The sequence below is a fragment of the Ahaetulla prasina genome, chromosome 1, assembly GCF_028640845.1.
Source record: "Ahaetulla prasina isolate Xishuangbanna chromosome 1, ASM2864084v1, whole genome shotgun sequence".
NCBI lineage: Eukaryota > Metazoa > Chordata > Lepidosauria > Squamata > Colubridae > Ahaetulla > Ahaetulla prasina.
In genome coordinates, this window is record NC_080539.1 from 274,511,945 (window position 1) to 274,526,119 (window position 14,175).

At 38.9% G+C, this 14,175-nt stretch overlaps 1 protein-coding gene across 1 annotated transcript in view; it reads left to right on the forward strand.

Moving 5' to 3' along the window:
* MICAL2 (microtubule associated monooxygenase, calponin and LIM domain containing 2) overlaps positions 1 to 14,175 on the forward strand; it is a 137,096-nt gene that overhangs the window by 67,419 nt on the left and 55,502 nt on the right. The window lies entirely within an intron of this gene.

The window sequence follows — 14,175 nt, forward strand, 5'->3', positions numbered from 1 at the left end:
ATGTTCTTGCTAAAATGAAGACTGTATTTTACAACTGAATTCTTTACATAAATCTAAGAGATAAGATCTAAGAAGGCACACATATCCAAGAGGATATATATGTCTGGAAAGTAGTGACACATTTCTAAAATCTGAAATTTTAGGGGGAAAAACCAGTTATTTTTAGTAGACAAATTATATTTTTCCATTCTTATATGTAAATTTATATGGTTGTTTACAATTGTGTATGTAGAGAACTCATCCCAAAACTTTCATAGAGAAAAGAATGAAAATCAAATGCTAAAAAGTCAATAAGGAGCAAGAAGATTCCTCTATCTGGTGAGCTTTTTAAGGGAAAAGAGGCAATTCCATTTCTGGCCATTTGCGGGAGGGAGCAAGGGAAGAAAAAGAGCACTGTTTTAGAAAACTTGGAATGAGTTGAAGTAGAATCTTGAGAATTGCATATTCTATTGTAAAAATATGAGTTAAATTTGGATACAGAATACTAGCTAGAGAACATCAAGATAAAACCAACAGTATGCAAATAATGTTGTCCACACCTTGTTAATAACATGATCTTTGAATGGCATGGTAGGACAGAATTTTACAACATCTTATGGATACTAATTGACTACTTGCATAAACATTTCTAAAGTTAAAAACCAAATTTTATATTTAAAAATGAAGCAGGTGCTTCTGCAGCACTGTTGCTAGCTAGGAACTATTTCAAATACAGTTAAAGACAAGCATTAAGTAGATAGCATGCAGCTTAGCTTCTACAAATCACGCAGCAAGGAGAAGGGCAATGTCTAAGTACAAGAAGACATGCAGAAACTATCCCAAAAGTTTTTCTAAAGAGATGTCAGAGATGCACTTGAGAGAAGAAACCAAAGCTACACAAACCAGCTGACCTAGTCTTCCATGGTAGCTGTTTCCATGGCTGCTAATTTAGCCCTAGACGAGAGCTTGGGCTGCATTGGAATTTCAATTTCCAGAGACCTCACTTACTTAATTTGTTGTTTAAAATACCAGCAGATGATTAGAGCATCTTTAATTAGGGACATTGAGATCTTCATGGCATATCCCACATTTCAATGTTTCTTCTACCTAAATTACACAATAGGAAATAAAGCCAGGCTCCAGAGCAAAAGCTCTATCTATGATGATAGATAATCTATTTCATAAGAAAAAGAAAGGAAATTGTGTTAGGAATGTAGAAGAAAAATTGTTATGGAAATAAATAGTATCTGGTCTCTTCTAAAATTCTGTGAATGAAACTGTGACTAAGGCTGGAAGAAGGATAATAGCTCAAGTGGTAGTTGTATCAAAATTGTGCATTTTGAAGGAATGCAATTTCATGTGAGCTTACATGGAAATACAATAATTGCTGATTGATTAACATACAATCCTTTCTTTTGGAGTTACCCAGTCAATTTTTTTTGTTTTTATTTAACAACATGGGATCTCCAAAGGATGTGTCAAAAGAGAAAGATTATGGAAAATTTCACAAATGCATTTTAGGAATTGTATATCTAAACTGATCCAAAAGTGGGAGGTGGAGATATATTATCATTACAATTGTTGTTCATAATCAGATATATTATATTTATCCTGGTTGGTTGGTTGGTTTCAGATACAACTTTGATATTTAATAGGAATACTGACTAAATCCATTTCAATATTTTTTCTTTCAAAGGTATATGCACGCATGTGATTTATAGACCCGTATTTTGAGTAGTAGTACTAAGTTAGAGATGAAAAATGGGATGCAGTGGCTCAGTAGCTAAGACGCTGAGCTTGTTGATCAAAAGGTCGGCAGTTCAGCGGTTTGAATCCCTAGTGCCGCGTAATGGGGTGAGCTCCTGTTACTTGTCCCGTTACTTGTTCTGCCAACCTAGCAGTTCGAAAGCACATAAAAATGCAAGTAGAAAAATAGGAACCACTTTGGTAGGAAGGTAACAGCGTTCCGTGCACCTTTGGCATTTAGTCATGGAGATGTCTTTGGACAGCGCTGGCTCTTCGGCTTTGAACGGAGATGAGCACCACCCCCTAGAGTCGGGAACAACTAGCACGAATGTGCAAGGGGAACCTTTACCTTTAGAGATGAAAAAAGGAGTGCCTGACTGAGTGTGTCTTTGGAATGTTTAATTTCACAAGAATTATGGTAAACACAGTTCTTCATAAGCTGTCTACATTTTCCAGGACCAATTAAACAATATTCCTCCCAAGAATTATTGGCTATTCTTAATGTAGTAGGTTCATTGACCAGAAAATGAAAGGGAATTGATAATTTGTAGTGTAATTTTTTTTTTAATTTGCATTTATATCCCGCCCTTCTCCGAAGACTCAGGGCGGCTTACACTACGTCAAGCAATAGTCTTCATCCATTTGTATATTATATACAAATCAATTTGTATATTATATACAAATTAACTCCTTTATATATAATGGATGCTTTGAATAAAATGGCTGAATACTTTAAAGCTTGTTTTCATCATCATTGATGTTAATTTCCACTGGCAGATAAGTACTAAGAATTTTAGGCGTGGCATTCCTTTCTCCATCTCGGCATTTTTTGCCTTGGCCTTTCATTTTTTCTTGTTCAATGAGCAGATTGTGAAGTGAATCGCACACATACCTGCATAATTTGAAATATTCTTTTCAGAGTTGGATGTAAGGAGGACCAGTGGCTATTGTCTAGCTAGATTTATTTTGGTTGCAGCAAAAATATAGTTAATAATTAAGCCCAAGTATTGGAAATGTTTAGAAGTTGGCTGCAAGGCAATGTTCACAGAAACCCAACAGCTACTTTGTCACTGCTTCGTTTCAATTCCAAGAAAGCTGAAAGATTTCTTGACTTGCCAAATACCTTCTTTGGATTCTCGAGTTCTCTTTGCAAAGTTAATTGAACAGAATGGACTGTGCAACTTAAAAAATAATATTTTGCTTCTTAATGCACAAGAAGATTGAGCAGATGGATGAATGTACATTCAGACAGGCAGGGCTGTTCATAGCGATGACTCTGGATAGTTTATAAGAAATTAGAAACAAGAAAAAAGAACATTAAAGAGCCAATAATCCACATAACCAAAGTCCAGGATCAAGAAACATAATTCCAAATTTACCAGAGCAATAAAATCAATCAGCCAACTCATAGCAAAGTTCATTTAACAGCCCAAATGCCTGGGGAAACAGCCAGGCTTTAATTTCCTTTATGAGAGTTAATAGGGTTGGGGCCATCTGGATTTCTGAAGGGAAGCTGCTCTCTGGAGCAGGCATCACCACAGGAAAGGCATAACTCCTACTCCAGCAAGATGACATTGACAGAAGTCATCTGGAGCATGACTGTCCCTCACAAAACTGATAAAGTTTTCCACAAAAAAATGGAGACAAATAGCTTGGCTGGCCATATGCCACAAAGGGCTTGATAGCTAATAACCATTTCCTGAATCTCACCCAGAGGCTTCCTGTGGAGCCAGCTGTCTCACCGAAAAGAGTCTTTCTGGTATCCCTTTTCCAGATTTAAGGTGTCACCAGGTGGCAAAGGTTGTAACGTTCAAGAGAGCAGATCAGCAATCTGTTTTTAATTTCAGAGTGGATTTTGCCCAAAGAAAATGTGAAAAAGGGATTTTTAGAACATGTATCAACGTTTTCCAATGTGTGGAATTCAATCCCTCCAATGCTTAAGGTCACCGGTGGGATTGGCTTTTCTCATGGCATTGTGTTCTACAATGAGAGTTTGGGTGATGGGAATGAACATTAGCTACACACACATACACACACATATACACACAGATCAGGAACTTTTCCCTCATAAATATGTCTTCATGCAGATGTTAGACTATTGTAGAATTTCGAGGATGTTCTGGGTGTGAAGACATTGTGCCCAGGAGACTGTTTCAGATAACGTATGCATTTTGATGTTAGTAGAATGTGATTTCCCCCTCAAAATCTCTTTCTTTCTCTCTCTGGTCCCTCCTCTACCTTAGAAATGGCTTGCAAATTTGGGGGAATATAGCATTTTAACCTCTGCAATCCTTCATGGTGCTAAAATGCCTTTAAAGAAGATTCATGAAGTTCTGGTGAAGTAAAATATAAACAGGACTTTTTGATGAGAATATATATATAGGGTATGTTTTAATGTTTCCAAGTATAGTCTTCTGTATAAGGAAATGTTTTGCTATGATTTGTTATGGGTGGATATGCTTGGGTTTTATTTAACTATACAAAGAAGATTTGTGTATTAGCAACAGAAATACAGTGGTGCTCCAATGACCCCCTTTAGGGTAAACTGAGTTCCAAACACTCAAGGTGTACAGACACTACGTTCCCTTTGACACTCAATTATACACAAACCATTGCTTTCTGTTATCCCACACACAGCCACATAGGCCTGCTGCAGCTAATAGTGTTAGTCAAAAAATTGCACAGATTCAGAGTTTCCTTTTTAAAAAAAAAAAATCAGAAAGAAGAATATTCAAGCAATGGGGAATATGGAAGACTAAGACAGTCACAAGTAGAAGAATATGATACTTAATCAACCCATCCCTCACTTTCCAAATTAAATTATATAAACGAACGGGACAATTGCATAATGAACACCTAGCCTCAGGCACCCAAATGGGGCTCCCCTTGAAGTGCACTCGGAGGCTTCAGTTAGTCCAGAATGCAGCTGCGCAGGTGATAGAGGGAGCTACGTGTAGCTCCCATGTAACACCGCTCCTGTGCAGACTGCACTGGCTGCCTGTGGCCTTTCGAGTGCACTTTAAGGTGTTGGTTACGACTTTTAAAACGCTCCATGGCTTAGGACCTGGGTACTTACGGAACCGCCTGCTGTTACCACATGCCTCCCACCGACCCGTACGCTCCCATAAAGAGGGACTTCTCAGGGTGCCGTCCGCCAAACAATGTCGGCTGGCGGCCCCCAGGGGAAGGGCCTTCTCTGTGGGGGCTCCCACACTCTGGAACGAGCTTCCCCCGGGGTTACGTCAAAAACCTGGCCTTCGGGCATTCCCTTGGGAACTGAAGACACATCTCTTTATTCGCGGGGCTGGCTTAAATTGGATTTTTAATGTGAAATTTTATTAATTTTTAAACGGGGTTTTTAGTTTACGGTAATTTTAATTTCAGGCTAATTTTAAATAAGTTTTTTAAATGGTATTTTAACCTGTATATTTGTATTGTTGGCTTTATCTTGCCTGTACACCGCCCTGAGTCCTTCGGGAGAAGGGCGGTATAAAAATCAAATAAATAGTAATAATAATAATAATAATAATAATAATAATAATAATAATAATAATAATAATAATAATAATAATAATAATCTCAAAAGTTAGCCAACCACAAAAATCTACTTATATTCTCTTTGCTAGCCATAATGACTTACAGAAATCTAAACTGCCTATAGCATTTGAATTAGTGTTTTGAGTTTGCTTTGATATAGAATGAGGGTTATTAGAAAAGGTGATAATGGAGCTCTTTTAAGTTAATGACAAAGAAGTGTGCCTAAGCAATGACAAAGAGGAGGGAAGGAAACTCCCTTCCACATAAAGCAGGGGTCTCCAACCTTAATCCCTTTAAGACTTGTGGACTTCAACTCCCAGAGTCCCTCAGCCAGCTTTGCTGGCTGAGGGACTCTGGGAGTTGAAGTCCACAAGTCTTAAAGGGACCAAGGTTGGAGACTCCTGACATAAAGCATAGAAAGACAGAAGGCTGGAAATAAGGAAGATGGTGAGCTTAATGTGTATCACAGGACTTTCTTTCTGCTCACCAGATAATCAATCACCCTGTTCCTCCCTCCCTCCCTCCCTCCCTCCCTTCCTTCCTTCCTTCCTTCCTTCCTTCCTTCCTTCCTTCCTTCCTTCCTTCCTTCCTTCTTTCCTATCATTGTTTAGCTTAATTTTGGAAGATTGTTTCCCAAATATCTTCTTGGTCCCATGATGTCTAATAATGCAGTTTTTGAATGGTGGTCATTTCTGGAAGTTGTAACAGAGTATAGGTAAACATACTGGAAGATTTCTACTTTTCCTGTAGTTCAGTGTGATTTCTTTTGTCTCTGTATAATATTAAGCAAAAATCATTCTTTAAATAATCTTTGTGCTTTAATATTTCTGCAGGATATTATGAGGTCAACCCTTAGTCTGATGTCCAAAAAAGCTTAGCAGGTTTGAAACTGATTACTACAGGAAATCCCAAGGCTGTAGACTAAATTGGAAGTTGAGAAAAATATCCCAGGAGAAAACAGTGATATAATATACCCAGATTGCAGCTAAAAACTTGTATCAACACAGTGAACAGAAGCTGAAGTTGACTTGTTGGAGTCTGCACTTATGTGATCTCCAGGCATAATTAGTCAAGTTCCCATTGTTCTAGGAAGCTTTGTGCAGGCTGGTTGCCTTCCAATGTGGGTTTAATTACCTCGCACAATGCATACTTGGCCTGTCTTGGAATTCTGGTGTGTGAAGTTCCACAGTCTTAGTAAGACATAAAGTTGGGGGACGCTATTAGGCTCTATTTGTATGCATATGTGCTGATGTATACATGTGTGTGTGAGAGAGAGACAAAAATGACTCAACGACTCTTTTTTGTTTGTTTGTTTGCCATTAATGCAATGTCTGGAATAAGGGATGAGTAGGAAAGATTGTGACTCAGAGGCTTTCAGCCCATCTGATGTATAGTATGATTTTTTACTAAGCAAGGCAGCATAAAATTTATTCGATTTTTAGTAATTATGCATCCTTTGTAAAGTAATCAATTATTTCCTGAGTTTCTATCTTGCTGTGACCAAGATGTTCCCAGCTTTATGCTTTCTATCTCCTTAGGGAATCATCCTGTCGAATTTATTTATAGTTCTTATGAGGGCTCCTGGTATTCCTTTCTATAGGCAATAAAGCCTATTTAAAGTTTCTAGGGAAAAACCTCATCTCATTTTATAATACTTCTGCTGTCTAGAACTACACAGTGTATATTTGCTGGGGGGAATATACACTTTTTGTAGATTTGGTAAAATATAAAATGTTTATGTGGGAAGGGGGAGTTGTTGGCCTCTCCAAGATTGTTGGCATCAAAAGGCATTATGTCACAAATAATGTGATGTAGTATAGGTCTCCTGTGTAAGAGGGTTGGACTAGATGACTTCCAAGGTCCTTTCCAACTCTGTTACTGTAACCTTTTTGTGCAGCTGAGCCAGAAGCATCAATCGGGTTTGCTGCTTCCTCGGTACCATCCCCCCTGCCATTCAATGGCATTCCTGCCAGGCTACTTAAGCTCATTTCCGGTAGGGGAGTTCCCCAGCCAGTAGTGTTGGGGACATCAATCTACCTTCCCACAGCAAGGGGTCTAGAATGATCCAGAAAGTCAAAGCTACCATGACAGATATGAATCAAGGACCCAGAACACATTAAAGGCCACATACTAAATGTAGTTTTCAGCTCAGGGCAGACAAAATGTGATTTGAAAGGGAAGGCATTGAACTTTGTCCCTCATCATGGACAGATAATTCTTTGCAACATCCCCTCCACAAGGAGGAAGGATCTATTAGATTGATGACTCCTACTGCAGGTATCTAATAGATCCAGTGGGTTTTCAGATGGCTCTTGGCAGTGGTGGGTTTCAATTTTTTTTACTACCAGTTCTGTGGGTGTGGCTTGGTGGGTGTGGCGGGGGAAGGATACTGTAAAATCTCCATTCCCTCCCAATCAGCTGGGACTTGGGAGGCAGAGAATAGATGGGAGTGGGGCCAGTCAGAATTTATACTACCTGTTCTCCGAACTACTCAAAATTTCCGCTACTGGTTCTCCAGAACTGGTCAGAACCTGCTGAAATCCACCTCTGACTCTTGGGGAGTTTCATGAGGATCTGGTAGGCAGTTTGGCTGACACTGTGATCACTCTCTGAAATAAAGAATCATCCAGGGAGTGGGCCAGATTATACCAGAATAGTATATTGAAATGGAGGGTAATGGAGCTGTATTGGAGAAACATAGAGAACTATTGGAAAAAGATTTATCTTGAGTCTGAGTCACATTCTAGTGACTGGCAAAAATAAATATTTTTTGGTCCTTATTGTATTGGCTGAATGCCACTCAATGGTCCTTTTTAAGAAACTCGCTTCCCTTTAGGAAAAGTTGCTTGCTTCCTTTTAGGAAAAGTTGCTTTAAAAAGATCATTGGCTGAATGCCATCCAACGATCCTTTTTAAGAAACTTGCTTTGTTTCAGAGGAAAAATTGCTCACATTTGAATGGTTATTGCAGGATTTCGCCAACAAAACAAATTCAAGAGCAGTTGGACTCCAATATAAACAGAAATGATTGGGGCCATATCTTTGAAGTAATCTGGGCCTGTGAGTAATTTTGAGCCTGTGAGTCTCAGGAAGTAGAGACTTTCTGAAAACTCTACAGCAGGGGTGTCCAAACTTGGCAACTTTAAGATTTGTGGACTTCAACTCCCAGAATTCCTCAGCCAGCTTTGCTTTGCTGGCTTTCCTGGCTGAGGAATTCCGGGAGTTGAAGTTTTGGTGGCTGAGGAATTATGGGAGTTGAAATCCACAAATCTTAAAATTCCCAGGTTTGGACACCCCTGCTCTACAGTGTAATCCCATTTGTGAGGGGATTCCTGTTCTTCATGGCTGGCTAAGACCTCCCATGAGATGGCAGGAGACTGCAAGTGAACAATAATCAACACTCCTCTATCTTGACTTTCTTGTTACTCAACTAAAACACCTCCAACCATATTATAATTTTTGTAGGGGAATAATTCCAGTCCTCTTCCTCCTTCTTCTCCTCCCACCATTTCAGCTGCTTTTCCTACCTTTCCAGCAGTAAAATAGCCTTTTTGAAATCATATGAAACCTCTATGCACACTATTCCAAATGTGAGTGTATCCTTGATCAATGACAGAGTGTTACAATACATTAACTACACTTATAATTTGGAACTTTTTGTGACAGAGGTTGTTCGTCATTTTATTTTTTAAAATTAAGGATACAGGTTTTTTACACTCAGTTTTGTGCATCTTCAAATTCATGAACTCTGCCACATATGCTCCATATTATGGAGCTTTTGTTATGATATTACAATGCTCAGGGACATAAGTTTGTAATGCTTTAATATGCTTCCCAGCCCAAAAAGACAATGTTAAGTACATTTGGGGGCCAATGAATAAATGAAGCTGAAGTGCACCAGTAACATTTAAATGAATCCATTGATGATGAGAACATCTTAATTGTTTCTGGTTTACAATCATGCCACTTTACTGCTTGGCAATGATGCTAAAGGTGTCTAATTGTTATTGGAGGAGAGAAAGCTATTGCTTTCTTGAAAAGCCCTTCTGTTTATTTTATTTATTTATTTGTCAAGTATGTATTAGATAATATATATAAGTATAAGCATGAATTGAATACATAAAATGAATACAATTAAAGGGAACATTAGGACGGGGCGGTAGGCACACTGTTACTCTTATCAGACCTCTTAGGAATGGGGTGAGGTCAACAGTAGACAGTCGAAGGTTAAAATTTTGGGGATTTGGGGATGAAACCACAGAGTCAGGTAGACATTGGCCATTATTTTGCTGAAGTCGTATTTTCTGCAATCGAGTTTGAAGCAGTTCACTTTAAGTTTGTATCTATTGTGTGCTCGTGTATTGTTGTGGTTGAAGCTGAAGTAGTCATTGACAGGTAGGACATTGTAGCAGATGATTTTATGAACAATGCTTAGGTCATACCGAAGGCAGCGTAGTTCTAAATTTTCTAAGCCCAATACTTAGTATTTGTAATAATTATTACCTATTATTATTATTATTATTATTATTATTATTAGTAGTAGTAGTAGTAGTAGTAGTAGTAGTAGTAATAGTAGTAGTAGTAGTAGTAGTAATGCTCAGTATTGATTTTTGACTTTCAGGTTTGGGATGTTTCTCCCAACCCTTGTCTTTTTTATTTTTAAGGGGAGTAACATAAAAATGCCAATTGTTTAGGGTCTTCTTACCTGCTGTCTTTTTCAGTACTTACAACAAAGAGGCTGTGTGATGTTACTAAAAATAAAGCTAGGATAACTGGACTGCAGTCTGTTGTGATCACAGCCTGTCCGTCAATAGAAGCTGGTCATCAGCATTAGGGAAGAACAACTGCTAGGACAAACTATGGTCAAAGACCAGCCCGGCTCTGGAGGATGACTGCACTTCTTTACACGTGGCCTTGTCACAAATTTCTTTTGGAAGCTGAGCATCTTTTTCCAAACCAAATTATCATGTGCCAGCTAAAAGAATGGCACTCACAAAAGGTATGAAGAAAGCACCAATAATGATATGCTTAAAAAGCCACTCAGAATTGTTCCACATCTGAGCTCTGTCAAACTCTAACAGCCTGTTGCTTTTCTGCTCAGATTTTGTCTTTGATGTATGGATTACATGTTCTGATACAAAGCCAAGCACTTTAAAGCTCTGAGACCTCCAAGCATTACTGAAGATGTTCTTAGTAGGGTGAGACTTTCCAGCATGTAGCATCTCGCTCGGCTGATGTTGGAGAACTTTTCGGCCTGTGCTCACTGCCACAGAGATAGGCTTCCATGGAGGCTAACATCTCCCAAACTGTTTCATTTTTAATCTATCTGAAAGTAGAAGTAGGCAGTGGTGGGATTCAAGTAATTTAACAACCGGTTCTCTGCCCTAATGTTTTCTTCCAACAACCAGTTTGCCAAACTGTTCAGAAAGTTAACAACCGGTTCTCCCGAAGTGGTGTGAACTGGCTGAATCCCACCACTGGAAGTAGGGCTCGAGTTTAGGAAAATCTAGAAAAAGATGTGTTGGTCATTACCTTTAAAGCGCTCCATGGCTTAGGGACAGGGTACTTACGGGACCGCCTTCTGCTACCAAATACCTCCCACCGTCCCATACGCTCACACAGAGAGGGGCTTCTCAGGGTGCCGTCCGCCAAGCAATGTCGGCTGGCAGCCCCCAGGGGAAGGTCCTTCTCTGTGGGGGCTCCTACCCTCTGGAACAAGCTTCCCCCTGGATTACGCCAACTGCCTGACCTTCGGACCTTCCGCCGTGAGCTTAAGACCTATTTATTTATCCGTGCAGGACTGGCTTCGTGATTTTTAAATTTTATAATTTTATATTTTTAGAGAGTTTAATTTTAATAAGATATTGTTTTATATCTCAGCCCATATCTAATAAGTTTTTTAATTGTTGTTTTAATTGTATACTGTTCTATTTTTATTATGGCTGTGAACCGCCCTGAGTCCTTCGGGAGAAGGGCGGTATAAAAATCTAATAAATAAATAAATAAGACAGTATTATTTGGATCAGGGGTCTCCAACCTTGGTCCCTTTAAGACTTGTGGACTTCAACTTCCAGAGTCCCTCAGCCAGCAAAGCTGGCTGAGGAACTCTGGGAGTTGAAGTCCACAAGTCTTAAAGGGACCAAGGTTGGAGACCCCTGATTTGGATTAAAGTCTTTGAAGTAATAGATATTGTCAGGAGTGTCCACAGAATGTGGTTAAAAGAAAAAGTCAAAATGGTGGCCATAATGGCACCACTGAAACTCTGCCTGTTTTGTTATTGATGTCACACATAATAGACAGAGCTTTGATTGCACCCTTGTAGTCAATTGTCTTGCTTTTTTTAACCATACCCTGAGGACATTCCCTGATACAGTAAGCCAGATGTTAGATTTAACTACAAGTAAATATTTTTTAAAAAACTGAAAAGTAATCTTTGATCCATACATAACAATCCTCTAACTAAACACTGTAACTCTGTGTGGTATCTGGCAGCCCAATGTTCGGCTTCAGATGCCTGTAATTATGGGAAAGGAAGTCCCTGAATCGCAACTCCAGATGAGATCATGTCCCACTAGTGTTGCTGTGTGAGCGAGCCAAAGATGAAATGCCTCCTTCCTCCTGTGAGGAGCCCCAGCACTAAACCTGAATGTTTGCTTTAAACTCTTTACAGCCCTCTTCATATTATAGAACTCCCAGATAGAAAAGAGAACTCTAGTAAAAGTAAAAACAACAACCAGAAAAATATATTTGCAGATGAGAAGGAATTTGGGGTTTTTTCAAGCAATCCAGCCTGATAAGAGATGAGGCATTACACTCTGGATATTGTCTTTAGAAAACAGAAGGTTTCTACCTGCATCTCTAAAATTGACTATATGCTGGTCAGGATCTCCCAAATCAGGATACTCAGTAATTAAAATTTAGCCATTTAGCTGGTCTTGGTTGCTCTCATAAAGCTAAGGAATATTAATCTGGCAAGTAAACTGGATGGGAGACAATCAAGAAATTGTAGAACTGAGATTAGACCGGGATATGGGGTGGTGGTGGTGGAATATTTCTGGAAGGAGGCAATGATAAATCACTTCCATATAATCACCAACATGGAATAAATTATAGATATTTATAATGATAGGATTTCCTTAATACTTTTGGCATTTCATACTTAAACTTTCAAACATGTGGGAGTCATATTTTGGTTGAAAAAAGTTGTCCCTGAAATAAACAAGCACTTCTGGGAGTAACATACAATTCCATACAGAGATTTTAGTGAGTAAGATGCAGAAAATCCTGAATAAACATGTTAAAGGAAGAGCAAATTGAAGAATTTGAACTTAATGCCATTTTAGTTCCGCTGATTTCAGTGGAAATAAACTCATCCAAATGGGTGATCTTCAGCATTTTTCTTCTGTTAAGAAGCCCCCAAAGTCTGACTAATAGAAAAGTTAATCAAGGAGACTGCAAGACAATTGCTTTTTGTTTTGCTTACATTGATTTACACAGAATAAAATGTTGCATGGCACGTGGCAGCCATGGCCATTCTGGGCATGTTTTGGACACTCAGCAAGTGGTTTTGTGAAAGCTGTACCCAAACGCCAGAGGGAAACATGTCCATGGAGAAGGTATAAAGCCGCAAGGCAGCTTAGGGTCCTCAGGGTTGAATATTACCCTCAAGGGTTTTTAGTTATTTCATGCAAAATTCAAGGTATGGATGTATCAGGCAATAAAGTCCCACCCCTTGGCAACACTGTAGGGCTGAAGGCAAGGGTCAGGATGAACTGCCTTTTCCTAAATCTTAGTTTGTGGCATGAGATGGTTATGAAGATCCAGGCAGAGCAACAGACCATCCATTACTATCAAATTGGCATGCTGGGTGACCAGAGCAAGAATATAGTAGAATAGAATAGAATAGAATAGAATAGAATAGAATTCTTTATTGGCCAAGTGTGATTGGATACCCAAGGAATTTGTCTTGGTGCATATGCTCTCAACGTACATAAAAGAAAAGATACATTCATCAAGAATGATAAGGTACAACACTTAATGATAGTCATAGGGTACAAATAAGCAATCAGGAAACAATATCAATATAAATCGTAAGGATACAAGCAACGAAGTTACAGTCATACAGTCGTAAGTGGAAGGGGATGGGTGATGGGAACGATGAGAAGATTAATAGTAGTGCAGATTTAGTAACTAATTTGACAGTGTTGAGGGAATTGTGTTAAGGGCCGGAATAGCTCAGGCTGTTAAGAAGCCTGTTATTAGAACACAGTAGTCTGCAATTACTGCAGGTTCAAGCCCGGCTCAAGGTTGACTCAGCCTTCCATCCTTTATAAGGTAGGTAAAATGAGGACCCAGATTGTTGGGGGGGCAATAAGTTGACTTTGTAAAAAAAATATACAAATAGAATGAGACTATTGCCTTATACACTGTAAGCCGCCCTGAGTCTTCGGAGAAGGGCGGGATATAAATGTAAACAAAAAAAATAATAATAATTTGTTTAACAGAGTGATGGCATTTGGGAAGAAACTGTTCTAGTGTCTAGTTGTTCTGGTGTACAGTGCTCTATAGCGTCATTTTGAGGATAGGAGCTGAAACAGTTTATGTCCAGGACTGGAGCACTTCAAAATGACCAGATCTCTGCTGTGCCTTCTGCCACCACTGCATGGCATAGTTGCAGGAATGGGACATGAGGAACTTCAGCCATCTTTCTTTTTTTTGGAGGGGTGGAGGGATAAATTTTTTTTTATTTTTAAACATACATCAGTATCATCAATATCCATTGCATGGACAGTGTGGCATCTGAGTATCATTTATTTTGGTACAAAACCTATATTAATACAAACAAGAATCACTACATTAATCAAACTAACATAGTCTGGTGTTATTATCTATATTAATATCAGCGCATATTCCTT